This window comes from Ammospiza nelsoni, unplaced genomic scaffold, assembly GCF_027579445.1.
Source record: "Ammospiza nelsoni isolate bAmmNel1 unplaced genomic scaffold, bAmmNel1.pri scaffold_54, whole genome shotgun sequence".
In the NCBI taxonomy this organism is placed as follows: Eukaryota; Metazoa; Chordata; class Aves; order Passeriformes; family Passerellidae; genus Ammospiza; species Ammospiza nelsoni.
Window position 1 is genome coordinate 773,834 of NW_026683192.1, and position 15,473 is coordinate 789,306.

Sequence of the window (15,473 nt, forward strand, 5' to 3'; positions counted from 1 at the left end):
CCCACCCTCAATGAGAAAGAGAGCCAGCCTTTGCCTGTGACTGTGCTACCTTGAAACTTGATAACATGTGCCAGCAGCACAGCCGAGAAGGAGAAGAATCGGTGGGGGTTGTGGGAGAAGGTGTCTGGCCGCTGTGGGAGTTCTGGGCTGGCAGAGCTAGAGATTTTAACCCCTTTTTGGACAATGAAAACTTTGCAGAACATTAACTTTCCTAGAAGAGAGATGGAGATGAAACAGAGGAAGAAATGGGCAAGTGTGATGAAAGTTCCTCTAAGTGAAAGATGTTGGAAGAGTGGAGAAGAATCTTAGGTGGGAAGAGATGATGGAGTGGCCTTAGCTGGACTTTTCTTGTATAGCCCTGGACAGAACCATATTTCCTGTGACACAGAGATTGCATCCAGGAGCAGGTAATGGCTCAGAGTCAAGAGGTTTCAGTGTTGAGACCCCTCGGCCCCAGGGGGTGAAATTTGCGGGGGACAGGTGTCCCAAAGGAGAGACTGTGCTCTTTTTGGAATGGGACAAAGCATCCTTAAAAGGAAAACCCTAGAAACAGCTCTGGTCCATGTTCAGTGGTAAGAGCACCGGACATGGAAGGAAGATGTCACGACGGCAGATGTTCTCCGGGTGGTGCCACAAGTGACATGGAAACACACGAGGTTTCGATGGTGTTTCCTGAGGAAGCCTATGGTACAAGAAGCACTCCTCTCCTCTTGATGAATTGAGAATTGATTATCTAAAGGGTGGTGATGGACTGATAGTTGGTGATCTGAGGGATGGATGTATTGGAAATTTGGGGGGGGGAGGAGGAAAAGTTTTTGGAAGGTATTCATTTTTCCTGTGTGTTTCTTTTTACATGTAGTTGTAGTTTAGTTAATAAAGTTTTCTTTTTCTTTATTTCTAAGTGGGGGCCTGCTTTGCTTATTTCTGGTCACATCTCACAGCAGACACCAGGGAGAGTGTATTTTCATGGGGGCATTGGCATTGCGCCAGCGTCAAACCATGACAACCATATGGAATATAGGGACTATGGTTAAATATGCTAAATAAATAAATTAATAAAATCATTAAATAAAATATATTTATAAATACATAAATAAAAACATTCCCAGATGTTGCAGGACAGCCTCAGCCTCATGATCTGGGAAGAAAACTTATCAGCATGAGTCAGCAGAGTGGCTCTCCAGATGGCTTTGCAGAATGGCTGGTATTACTGCCTAGTGTTACAGGGTTAATATTGGGGTGCAAGGAAGCAGCATTTTTGAATTTCACTAGGCTTAATATGGAATATTAGGGGAAGAACCAAAGGAGGAAAATGGAGGGATCAAGGTGGTTTGGAGAAAAATAGACATGGGAAAATAAAGGAATAATACAAGAAGTGGTGTCAGTCATGCTGACAGATGCTGACAAATGCTGATCAGTGTGCTTGTAAGGCCCTGCCTTGCACCTGGTCCCTGTCCTGTTCCACAGTACCCTGTTTCCTCATTAGACTCAATTTTTTGACTGCTCTGCAGAGCCAGTGGGATCTGGTGGAGTCAGATGAGAAACCTTTTTGCACACTTGTCTGTGTGTATGAACATGTCTGTATGAGGTAGCTGAAAAGTTGAGTGTCCAAAGGCCAGCTACAGGGTGGTCCATAGAGTGTTGATAAAGGTACCCTTTATCATGGTATACCATGATAACTTATCCTTTGGGGCTCAGTAATCTAAAGATTTAAAGAATGTCTTAGTCTAAGAATAGGCCTTAGTTACCCTTAGTTATTGGGAAAATGGCTCCCAATATTACCAGTTAGATTGTGCCTGGGCCGGTCTGACCCTCGCTGCTGGGCCAAAGGCAGCAACTGCGGTGTATCACCCCAGAGATACCTTGGCTTGCTGGTGGTTGCAGCTGGGCACTGAACAAGTCCAGGCTTGTTGGAACCCCATTGACCTCAGGAGGAATAAATTCAGGCGATGGTGAAGAGAAAAAGGAGAGGATTCTGCTGGAGGGTTTAATGTCCAGAGGTTTATTCCATGGTTACAGAGGTCTGAACGTGAGCAACTGCTCCAACAGAATTCCGGCCACGTGCTCTGATCACCTTTTTAAGCTCAGGGACAGGGGGAGGGGAGGTACAGGTGAGCCACCAACCAGGTGAGAGGGGCAGGGTCTCAGGGGAAGATGACACCCAGAAAGGCCAATGACCTCTGGGCATAGGGGCATCCTTTAAACTTGACCAACCACACGACGCCTTGCTGGAATGTTAAGCCTGATTGACAGGACTCACTCAGCATGGGGGCAAGGGGGAAGGGAGAGAGGCAAGGCACACCTGGGGGGATGACCTGGAAGGCCAAAATGGGACATTAAAGCACACCACAACACTTAGTCACCCCTTTCTTCCTCTAAAGATACAAGTGACATCAGGTTACTTATAATTTCACACATGAATTTCGTAAAAAAGAAGCACCATAAGAATGCAGGACAAAGTCACTTCCAAATGTTCTCTTCAGTTATGTTTCAAGCTTCCAGAATGATAGTTGTATTGAAAAATGCATGGACTCTAACTTGGCCCCTTCCAGGAGTGCTATGGTGATGAATCCCTATGCCTAAAATGATTCCTAATTATTTTTACCTTCTTATTAGATATTACACACAAAGAAGGACAACTTTCTGTTCAGAAAGGTCACTTTCATTATAATGAAAAGCACCAATGGATAGTATAGAGACTTATGATCCAATATTTTCAGAAAAAAGGGATGAGAATTTATGTTTTAGTGTTCTGTAGCCAACCATGTGGACAACAATCCAATAGGCACAGGTATGTCTCCAGAAGGTACAGGGGAACCTGTTCCCAGAGCCTGCAGGGACAGAGGCGCAGGGCAGGGACACCGTAGCAAAGCCTTGGATACACAGGGCACAGGCATGTGCAGCAGCTGCACGACAGCCCTGCCAGAGCCAACTTGGGCAGCACTTTGGCCATGGCTGCTGGGCCTGAGGCTGGAGCAGGAGACAAGTGACCCTTGCAGGCCTGGGGCCTCATTGCCTCCTTGTCCCTGCTCAGCAGCCTGGCAGGGGCCGCCCCATGTTCCTGCCCTTGCCATTGCACATCCCCACATGCCAGTGCCCATCCCAGCAAGAGCCCTGAGCAAGGAGGGAGGGACAGGATCTGCCTGGCCAGGGGCTGGGGCTCAGGCCTTGGCCCTTTGCATTCCTGAAACACATCCAGCTTTGCTCAGCACCAGAGACACCTTTGCCTTGTTTGTCCCCAGCTGTCATCACTGCCTCCAGTGCTCTGCTCTAAGTGGAACCTGGGGACACTTTTCTCAGTCATCTCCCTCAGTGGGACCCATTAAAACTTCAAGAAACTTCAGTTTCAATTTAGTTTTGAGTTCTTGAGAAGTTTTTTGAAGACACTCTCTCAGGGACTGAGTCTGAGGTAAAAAATATCAATGCCCTGTGTGAATCATTAAACTTTTCCTAGTCCAGTTATGGAGAAATATTTCAAGAAACACACATTCCTATTTAAAATAAAGTATTTTATTTTATTTCTTTTTACATCAGAGGTGATTGCAGCATTCTGGGATTGATATTGACCCAGGGTCTCTCCTCAGCAGCTCTGGCCTGCTCACAGAAGCTGCGCCTTGAGCTCTGGCCCAGTGTGGACAACTTTGCTCCACATTGCCCAGCCCCATCCTGTCTGTCCTCACTGCCCTGGGCCCTGCTGTGCTTGCAGAGCTGGCTACCCTCAGCATAAGAGGGGTTTTCACTTCTTGGGTTTTTTGAAGCAATCTGAAACTCCTGAGTTTCCCCACTGCAAACAGACACAGTGCTCAGGTGTGTGCCAGCCCCAGGTGCCACTAAAGCCACTGCAGAGCTGCCCTGGGCCAGCTGTGAGGGTGGATCGTCAGCCCAAGCTGCACTGGGCCCCTGCAAGGGACTGTGGCCATGGGCACTGCACTGACCCCACTGCTGGGTTTGGCTGCCACGGCCACCAAGAGAAATGAAACTATCCTTGGAAACACTGGGGAGGACTGGGACATACTGGGGAACACTGGGAACGCTGTGTGAGACACTGGAACATACTGCGAGTGACACTGGGGAGGACTGGGACTCACTGGAAAACACTGGGAACGCTGTGGGAGACACTGGGACATACTGAGAGTGACACTTGGGGTGACTGGGACTCACTGGGGACACTGGGGATGTTGTGGAGAAAACGGGGGACACTGGGGCATCCTGTGGATGACATTGGGAGGAACTGGGAATGACTGGGAATGAACTCAGGTGTATTAAGACAGACTGGACTGTACCGGGAGGGACTGGAGGAGGGTGATTCGGCTGTTCCCGCCTCCACCGCATCCCAATTGCCAATGCTCTCGCCCATCACAAGTTGTAGCCAATCAGCGCCAGGACTAGGGGCGGTGCCTACATGGACGCCATATTTATTTTGCCTACAACTCTCGTCATGCCCCGCGGCCCTATGTACCCCTACTGGAGCCAGGAGTACAACGCCCGTCATGCCCCGCGCTCAACAGAACCCCAGGATCTGCTCCATCTGTCCCATAAGTCTCCCCCAGACCCTCCAGGATCCCTCAGTGCCCCCTCAGCGCCCATTCGGGACCCCCCAAAGCGTCCCCGGAACCCCTGAGTGCTCCCAACCCCACAGATGCCCGGTACAGCCACCTCTGGGAATTCATCTCCTCTCATCCCCCGTGGCCCCAGATCCCCTCAGACACAGTCCCGCGCCTAAAACTCCTGCTGTGCCCCGCGTCCTAAAGAGCCCCGTTAAGGCTCTCGGAGCTCCCCGCAAGCGCTCCCGAAACTTTTAAGTTCCCCTGAGGACCTCAAGTCGCGGCTCGGATGCAAAAGTGTTCCCCAAGAGCCTTCCCGGACCCCCAAACGCTGCGTTCCAACCGCTTCTGGGACTACAGCTCCCATCATGCTCCATGCCCCACCGAGAGTCATTGCAGCTGCGCCCAGAACTCCCGTGATGCTCCGCGGCTCCGTTAAACCGTATGATCGCCGCGCCTACAACTTCCATCACCCCCCGCGCCCCAGAGAGTCCCGTTTGAGCCCCCCAAGGGCCTGCCCGGACCCCGAAGGGCCCCAAATTCCCCTCCCTGACCTCCAAGGGCCCCCCTGGACCCCCAAGTGCTGCCTTGGACCCCGAACTCTTCCTCAGGATCCCTGAATGCTTCTCCATGTGCCCACCCGTCTCCCCCAAGTGTCCTCCAGACCCTCAAGTTCTCTCTGAATTCCCTCCCCAGACCCAAAACTGCCCCAAATGTGCCCCAGAAATGTCTCCAAGGACCCCAATGTACCACCCCTTGGCACTGTATTGTAAAAAGATAATAAAAAAGATGACAAAAAGAGTACATATAAAACTAATTATAAGAAAGGGGAATAAATAAATAACTAATAGAGCTTAATTAATTAATGAAGGGAATTGTGTTACTTAGAAATATTGAGCATTAATTTTCTTGGCTGCTAAAACTGTATTGGTTTTTATATAAATATAAAACCTAGTTTAGAAAACTATTAATGTTGTTATAAATATAAATAATGAAATATTAACATCAATTATTGTGTCACAGAAAAAACCAAAATAATAAATTTCATGGAGATCTTTGGATATTTTTTGATTTCACTCCCAGGTGGGCGATGTCAGACATGGTGAGGCTGGGGGTGAGGAGCAGCTTGGCCAAACAGGCTCAGCCTGCAGGGGGCTCATTCTGCTCCATGCCCAGGCCTCCTAAGGAAACATTCAGCATCAAGATCACCTGGGAAATGCTTCCATCCCCTCTTCTCTGAAATGAAAAACAAAAAATGCACCATTGATTAAAACCCAAAAATCCTGATGTGCATTTTGCAATCTCCCTCCTGAAGAGAACTCCAAACTGACTCCAATCCCTGCACAAGCCCTGGAGACTCAAAGACAATGGGAGGGAGACAAAGAGCTCCTGAGGGCTTTCTGTATTTTAATCAGCCCCACGCTGGATTTGGGGCTGGCTCCAGGAGCCTCAGGCATGCAGAGAAGGATGAAGAAGCTGCTCAAGGAGTCAGCAGCAAAACTCCAAGTGCCTTGGAGCATGGCTGGGCCCCAGTGAGGGCAGGGAGTGCCAAAGGCTGCCCAGGGCCTGGTGAGAGCAGATCCTTGAGGCCAGGATTGCAGGGAGCCCAAGGCTCTGAGCAGGGAACTGCAGTGATGAGCAAGGCCTGGCTTGGCTGGGTTTTCTCTCCTTTCAAGAGTCTCTGGGTAGACATTGTTGGTTTCATGTCTATGGTCCCTGTACTGCTCTTGGCCTCTCTGGTTAGGGTGACGAAGGCAAAAAGCTCTGACCATGGCCCTGATGTTGTCTGATATTTTCTCTGGTTAGAGATGTTATTTTAATTCTTCATTTGCATGGTGGCTTGTTGTTTTAGGGGTTTTTGTTTGGTCATTCTTTTCTTGCTGGTCTTATGGGATTTTCATATTTGGTTATTGGGTGACATATCCTCTTCTTTATGGTGTTGGGTGGTTCGCCATCTTAGATGAGAGTGGGAGTGATAGTAAAAGTTTTTAAAATCATAAAATTTGGGCAATTAGAAAGAAGCTAGACTTAACGGGGCCCTGGAAAAATGTTGAAAACAGACTCTGAAAATGTTAGGCTTTGTGTTTGCCACATCATGTGAAATTGCATTTACTTAAGCAGTATATGATAAATTATATAATTTTTCAATGTTATGATTGTTTAGTAATTAAATATAATTATTGTATAATCATAAGAAGAATAATGAGAAACTATGTTAGAATTTTGAGAGGGACCACAAGGAGCCCATGCTTGGATGAAATCTATGTATACAATAGAACAATATATGTTTAATAATTAACATGAAAGTTATATAATGATAGAATATAAAACCATGTTCATCCTGAACCCATGTCAGAGACAGATTTGGGTTTTTACCCCTGACACCCAGAGCTCTTCAATAAAAGCACCTGCATAGAATCATTCTCGTGATTATGTGCTTCTGAATGCTAACAGGAGCAGTGGGGGTAACACCTGACAGTGAGGGGATTTAAATAATTATAAATCCTTTAACTAATATTGGAACTTGACATAACTGTTAAACATTCAACAAACAATCTATAACTAACACTGGAACTTTATATTACTCCTTTAACAATGAACTTTATATCAACTTCTTTAACAATTGATTCCCTACAATTTCCCCCTCTAATTGTTTGATTATGCTCAAGCCTGCATCAATTAGCAATTACTTCTTCTTGAAAGTACAATTTTTAATATTGGTTGTGAATTTGCTTGGCATCTTCACGTTCTTGATCATTCATTATCATGATTTCTTTTACTTCTTTCTTATTAAGCTCTTTTGTGTCATTAAACTTGCTTGTAGAGCAGATGTTACAACTCGGATTATACAGAGGAGCATGCAAGGTAGGAGGATTGAACTAGCAATTTCACATAAGATGAAAAAGGCTATTTTATTCCACCAGTTTCCTTTTAATGACCAGAAATTGTCCCACCAGCTGGTATCGAATGTAGGGGTCCACTCTTGTGTTCCAACATAAACTAACTTCCTTTGAGATTTCCTTTGAGATATTTCTAATGACTTCACTGCGGTCATCCATTTCTAAGCAGCACTCGAGGAGGTAAATTTTCCACATGTGCTTCCTTCATGGGCTAATAAATAATTTACTGCTAGTCTGATTTGATACACCACAGTTCTAATCTGGGATAGTTGGTCATTTATGTGGTCTAAAGCTAGAGAGGCTTGGTTCGATACCATCTCGAGTACTGCTTGTAATCTCAGAACCCGATTTAACCTCGTATAAATTGGAGTCCGGTGTCCCCAGGACCCATCTTGAGCCCAGATCGCTGGTCCATAAGTGCAAATTATTTCCTGGGGGCTCCATACTGTGTTTTTCCATGTCTGTGTTCCTCCAATTTCAATTAAGTTTCTTTTTGGTCAGCTAGATTTGTTCAAATCATCAAACACTTGGACCTGTAGGTTCAATCCAGATTCTTTTGGGAGTAAGAAAATGATGGTTTAATAATTCCGATAGTGCAAGTGCTGCTGCACTCCCCGGGTAATTCAGTGTAAGCCATATTCCCACATATCCAAACCAGGTTTTCTGGAGCTTTCCAAGAAGCATCATTGATAGTCATTGGAAATTCCCAGGACTTGGGTATTTCTCTCACTCCTGCAATGGGTTTATTCCTATATTTATTCCTTTATTTATTCCTTTTACTTATTCCTTGATTTATTCCTTGATTTATTCCTTTATTTATTCCTTTTCCAGTACACTCATGGAATTTAGACCCTTCTCGGTAGATATATCCCATTTCTTTCTTCCCAATGGATTTTCAGTATGTATTTTCTTAAATTAATATAATATTAATATTAATAATAATACAATAAATATATAATATATAATATATAAAAATATTAATATATTATATTATTTATTTTATATAAAAATATATAATGTATTATATGTATTATGTTAATTACTAATTAACATTTTATTTATTAATTTTATAAAATTTTAATAAAATTATATAATAATATAATAATAGAATATTAATTAATATATATAATATATCATATATAGTACATAATATATTAATTAATAATCATTACTATATATTATGATATATTATTATTATATAATTATTATGTTATTAAAATAGTATTTTAATAGTAATAATATTTATTATTTTATAATAATAAAACAATCTATTATAATGTTATTATTTACTATTTAATAAAAAATAATATTTATTTATCCAATATGTAAATAATGAATAATACTTCCAGTATTTATTTGGTTTGCTAGGGACCTACCCAGCTACTGGATGTTTTGGTTTTAAATATCTCTTACAGGACATTTCTCCTACTGGGGTTTTATAAAGTTATACATTTTATACATTTTCCTTTTCCAAGATATACACTACTTTTCTCCAATTATTTTAGACTTTCATTCCCACCATTCTTTTCCTCTTGGTCCAATAGTTGGTACTTTTTATCTTCTTTGTGTGCATTTTAAGATTTCTATTGGTCTTAAGCTAATCCCTTCCCAAGGCCAGACTTCAGCTATTTGTGTATTTCCACAGATCCAGCAATTAGTTAAATTTAACTCTTTACTGATCTTTTCCACTAAATCTATGAACAAGTTTTTCCCACAAGATGTTTCTAGGTCTTCTTTCTCAATTTATTGATGTTGTTACTTCTTTCTCTTTTATGAAGTTTGCTGTGCCTTTTTGATTGGGCTTATGTTCAAAGCAAATCCAAGCATCTCCTATAGGACACTCCCCAGGCAGTCCTTGCCGGTAAGTGGCTCTATTTTGTGAAATCCAATAAGTCGTCCCGTGCCCTTGGCAGGTTGCTAAGAGAGAGAGGTTGGCACAGTTTGGGTTTAAATTTGTACGTACTCCTATTAAAGATCCGGTTTCTTCCCCTCTCTAAAGGGGGTAGTAACATTTAGCACATGGGCTCTTCTGACTTCCCAGCGTGATGTTAAACAAGTAAGATCAGTAAGAGCATTCCCAGGAGTCTGATATGAGGCATTCCCCTAAATTCTACAACTACTGAGCTGCACCCAGTGATTTGAGTGGCTGTTTTTAGGCGGACTGTAGACTCACCCAGCCTTGCCTCCTGGTCATGCTTTTCTCCTACAGAAGAGCTCATTTGTTTTAGTACAGAGTCTTTTATTCTGTCAGTGTCAACACATTTGACTTTTCTTTACTAATTTATTTTTGCCCTGATGGATGTTTTATAGGAGATTGCTTTGCACACTAAGATTGGAGTTAACTGGGGTGTTTTAACTTTTTAACACAAAAACATGCATCTGAAAACCTTGAACTCAATGGTCAGATGACTTTAAGAATTTTGGGTATCCAAAATGATAGATAAAATACTCACACCAAACAAATAACAAGGTATGTACTCTTATGCCTAATCCTACAAAATCATAGTATGATTTTATGCTAATCCTACAAAATCATAATACACCTTATGTCTAATCCTACAAAATCATATGCTGAAACAAACAAAAGCCTCAACACAAACTAAAAATTCTTCATTCTTTATTAAACACTAACTAATAATAAATGCAACAGGAAAGTATCTACTTTTCAAACTCAAAAGCAAAAGATAAATAACATTAACTGCAATTTTTAACAGTTCTTAACAAGTTTTTTATTATTAACAGTCTCTAATAGTCTTTAGGTCTCCCCTGGAGGGTTAGCTTTAGATTGTCTGAGTGATTAGTCACAGTCCATTCATTAGAAGACTTAGTAGGAGATGTGGTTGGTTTTGACTCTTCAGTGGGAGGTGGTACAGGTCCTTTAATCTGGGTTTTATGTGTCCACCCCTTCTCTTGGGTCGTATGGCTGTACTGGTGGTGAGTAGGACCTGAAAAGGGCCTTCAAACTTAGAGGTTAAAGGTGCAGAGTTCCATGATTTAACTAACACCCAGTCCCCTGGATTGATGTTATGTCCCTTAGTGTCTAAGGGAGAGGTTTGAGGGAGATGGCCCTTTTTCCTGAGATCTTCTAACGTACTTCCTATAGCCTTTAGATATTTTTGGGTGGCTGTCTCTCCTTCTGGATAAATTCCTGTGCTATATGGGCTGTCAAGAAGGGGAGTCCAAACATCATTTCATAAGGTGAGACTCTTATACCTGATCGAGGCCTTGTTCTAATTTGTAACAGTGCTAAGGGTAAACATTTAAGCCAAATCATCTGGGTTTCTGTAACTAATATAGTTAACCAATTTTTGATGGTTTTATTCATTCTTTCTACTCTTCTGGAGCTCTGGGGATGCCAATGGGCTGTGCAACCTCCATTTCATTCCCAGGGCTTCAACAACTTGTAAGACTTGGGCAGCAAAATGTGGACCTCGGTCAGAATCGACATTATTTATCAACCCATATCAGGGAATGATGTTTTCTAGGATTGCTTTTGTGGCTGCTTGGGCTGTCTCTGTTTTGGTCGGGAACGCCTCTACCCAATAGGTGAGGTGATCCATGATCACTAATAAATGTCTGTGTCCCTGGACAGGGAGCATTTCTGTGAAGTCTACCTGCACATTTTCAAATGGCTACAAGGCCAACTCTCTTCCCGGAGATCAGACAGTACTCTTCTCATTACTTTCTGATTAATTTGCTGGCAAGTTAAACATCCCTTGGTAACTGCCTTTGCTATGGTACGTACTCCCATGCACATATGATCCCTTGGAAAGTGGTCACATAATCCTTGTATTCCCTAATGGGTCAACTCATGTAACTCTGTCATCACCATTCGGGCTGGAGCTTTATTTAAAATTTGCTGTCCCATCAGGGCTCCACCATTCTCCATTTTCTTTTTGCTGTCCTCTCATCTTTTCTAACTCTCTTAATTCTTTCTTGACAAAGATCGGTTTTTCCTCTTTTGTTTCTCTACTAGGTGTTCCCTCTATCTTAAGAATTTTAATTGGACTACCTTGTTCCAAGGCTACTTCTTTCACTACTTGATCAGCTAATTGGTTTCCCTTTATTTCAAGGGTGTCCCCTTTTTGATGTCCTTCTGTATAAACTATGGCTATCTCAATTGGTTTCCTTAGGGACTCTAGTACTAATTTTCTTAGCTCTTCATGTATGAAATTTTTGCCTTTAGAATTTAGGTACTCCTGTTCTTCCCATGTTTTTCCAAATGTATGGACAATTCTGAATGCGTACCAGGAGTCGGTATAGATTGTTCCTTTATCTTTTTCTAGTAAATCTAGCCCTCTCTTCAGGGCACAGATTTCACAGCACCGGGCACACCAATTTGAGGGTAGCTTTCCTTTTTCCTCAACTTGCATGTTCTGCCCATCTATGCTTGCATACCCTTAGACCCATTTACTGGCTACCATTTGTGATGATCCATCTGTAAATAAAATTCTCCCATATGGGAGGGGCCCATCTTCTAAATCTTCTCTCACTTTAGTCTGCATTTCAATAATTTCTAAACAATCATGTTCCAGGTCTGTTAATGGCTCTCCCATGAGGAACTGGGCTGGATTTAAACATTTTGAAGTGACTAATTCGAGGCCCTTGGTACTTATTAGGATGACTTCATACTTTAGTATTTGGGAGTTGGTTAGCCACTGAGGGGCTTTGTGACTTAAAACATCTTTCACATTGTGTGGGGTATGAACCTGGATCTTCCCCTTTCAGGTTAGTTTCTGTGTGTCTTCTATTGGGGTGGCTGTTGCTGCTATCACTTGCACACAGGCTGGCCACCCTCTGGCTACTGGATCTGGTAACTTGGAGAGATATGTGACCAGCTTCCTGCATCCTCCTCAATCCTGTGTAAGGACTCCACAAGCTATCCCCTCTTCCACGTTTACAAATAGGTCAAATATCTTTTTAAGGTCTGGTAGGCTCAGTACAGGGGCAGAGGGCAATTTAGTTTTCAGATTCCAAAGCTGTTCCTCATCATTTGAGGTCCAGGTTACAGGCTCTGAGTCTATCAATTTGTCATATGGAATTTTAACACTTTTAGTGATTTTATACTGATCAAGCCATAATCTTCAATATTCAAACAAACCTAATAATTTTCTAACATCTCTTTTGGTCTTTGGGGCAGGGATGGACAGAATTCCCAAAATTCAGGAGGCCACGGAAGGCTTAGACAAAATGAAAATGATTCACTATTGTATGGAAGTCTGGCCTAAGTTAAACCTGCAGGGGGAGTGGCCATGGTATGGGACAAGAGATCCATGGATGTGTTCCCAATTAAACCAACACCTGAAAACCCGAGAAAGTCCCAATCTTGAGCAGTGTACATATGCTGCATGTTGGCAGAGGGATACCACTGGCAATGTTATAAAAATCAGTAAACTACAAAAACAGAAGGAAAATAATGAGGGGAGAGAAGAGGTTAGTGTTAAGTGGGACCCCCTTGATTACTTACTTCCTCCTCCATTCCCTCCTATTTACTTGGCAAGGCCCCACGCTCCTCTCCCGGATCCCCCGATTTTACCTCTGGCCTGTCCATCCCCAGAATCAGCAGCCCCTCCAACCCCACTACCACCTCCAATTAACACTCCTATGGTTATTACTCCTACCCTAACCTCAACTCCCTTACCTGCTCCAAACACTACTGTCCCACCTCCGTCTAATCCAGTTATTTCTCCAGTCTCCCCCTCAACCTTTTCAACTGTCTCTCCAGCCCCACCTCCAGTGTCCCTTCCTACGGGTTCAGTTTCTTCCCCTTTACCCACTGCTGTACCATTACCCCCTCCTAACTGGGAGGTGAGCACCTCCATCTCTAACCCAGTTAGTATAAGTCAACTAGCCGAACTCTTCCTGTTTCTTCCCAGAAGGGTAACCTTATGGAGGGACCTTACTGTAATACAAGATCTAAAGCATCTAAAGTGGAGAAGCTTTTTCCTCTTAGAGAAGTCCCCATGGGTGGGATACATGGGGGACTTGGGTTTGTGAAGGCCCCATTAACAGCCACTGAAATTCGAGGCTTTGAAAAGGAGTTAGGCAAGTTAGTGGAGGATCTGGTAGGTATATCGAACCAAGTAAATCTATTTCTAGGCCTTAACATTTACACCTGGGGAGAGCTGGACTCTATTTTTAAAATTTGGTTCAGCGCTGAAGAAGTGAGGATGATCAGGGCTGCAGGAATGCAGATCTGGGAGTGAGAAAATCATTCAGGAGATCCCAGTGACCAGAAACTACCCTTACAGGACCCTGAGTGGGACCCTAATGAAGAGGAAGATAGAATGTACATGGAAGATTATAGGTCCCTGATGGTTAGAGGAATAAAGGAATCAGTTCCCTGAAGTAATAACACAAAACTGGCTTTTGACAGCATGCAAGAAAAGGATGAAACCCCAGCTACTTGGCTTAATAGATTAAAGAGGAACTTCCAATTATATTCCAATATAGATCCTGATAGCTCGGAAGGCTAAGTACTTCTAAAAGTGCAATTTGTTACAAAATCGTGGCTGGACATATGGAGAAAGTTAGAGAACATGGATGACTGGCAGGAGAAGGGAATAAATGAACTGTTAAAGGAAGCTTTAAGGATATATTTAAGGAGAGAAGAAGAGAAAACTAAAGCTAAAGCTAGAATCATGGTAGCTGTAGCCAGGGAAAGTCTAGGGGAAACCAGAGATCAGCAGGGACAACCATTGAGAATCAGTGAAAATGGACGAAAGTCCTCCTTTGAAACACCCAAAGATAAACCTATACTACCTCCATGGGTGGATACAAACAAAAGACCAGGGGCACCACTGAGCGACAGGAAATGCTATTATTGTGGAGAGATAGGACACATAAGAAGGGATTGCAATAAACTCTTTTTGGATGAGGCAATGGTAAAAGAACAAGAAGCTCCTGAGAGACTCCTGAGGGATGACAACAAGGGGTGTCAGGGGCTTTACATGTTAGGGGACTCAATGTACCATCAAGAAGAGCCTCTGGTAAACTTTGAAATCGCTCCCCAAAGTGAGGAATTTGAATTTTAAGTTGATACCGGAGCAGATAGATCAAGTATAATGGAATTACCCGCAGGAGTGACGCCTGGGAGAAAGGTCTGTGAGGTGATGGGAGCAGAGGGAAAATCATTTAGAGCCTCCATAGCTGAAAACGTAGAAATTAAGGGAAACGGAAGGCAGTGTGTGGCTGATTTTATCTATTTACCTAATCTAGAAAGTAATTTACTAGAAAAGGACCTACAGGTCCAATTAGGAGAGGGGATTATCCCAAAGGATGGGAGAATGATAGTCCAGATCATGAAATTGACATCAGGAGATACAGAGCAGATAAACCCAGAGGTTTGTGCAGGAGAAGGAAAGAGGGGCTATCTAGACATCCCACCAATAAGAATCGAAATGCAAAAAGGAATTCCTCCCGTTCAAGTAAAGCAATACCCAAAGTCTATTGAGGGGAAAAAAGGGACTGACCCCTGGGATTGAGCAGCTATTAGAGGAAGGTATCTTAGAGCCGTGTATGTCTCCCCACAACACCCCTATTTTAGCAATCAAGAAGGCAGATGGAAAATACTAATTGGTCCAAGACTTAAGGAAAAAAAATAAGAGAGCTATAACCAGGCATCCAGTAGTCCCAAATCCCTACACCCTCTTGAGTCAGATCCCAAGGCAGCATGCCTCATTTACTATTATAGATTTAAAAGATGCATTTTGGGCATGTCCTCTTGCTGAGGAATGTAGGGATTGGTTCGTGTTTGAGTGGGAACATCCAGAGAAGAGGAGGAAACAACAATTAAGGTGGACGTGCCTAGCCCAAGGATTTACCAAGTCCCCAAATCTCTTCGGACAGGCCTTAGAAGGGCTTTTAGAACAATTCAATCCTGAGAGCGAAGTACAAATTCTACAATATGTAGATGACTTATAAATATCTGGAGAGGAAACCGAAAAATGTCAGGGTAACAAGTATATGCCTTTTAAATTTCCTAAGAGCAAAGGATTTAAAAGTATCTCAGAATAAATTGCAATTTGTG

The 15,473-nt window shown here is 43.0% G+C and overlaps 1 pseudogene; it reads left to right on the forward strand.

Moving 5' to 3' along the window:
* The first annotated feature begins 5,634 nt into the window (after positions 1 to 5,634).
* LOC132087182 (zinc finger and SCAN domain-containing protein 2-like) overlaps positions 5,635 to 15,473 on the forward strand; it is a 79,771-nt pseudogene continuing 69,932 nt past the window's right edge.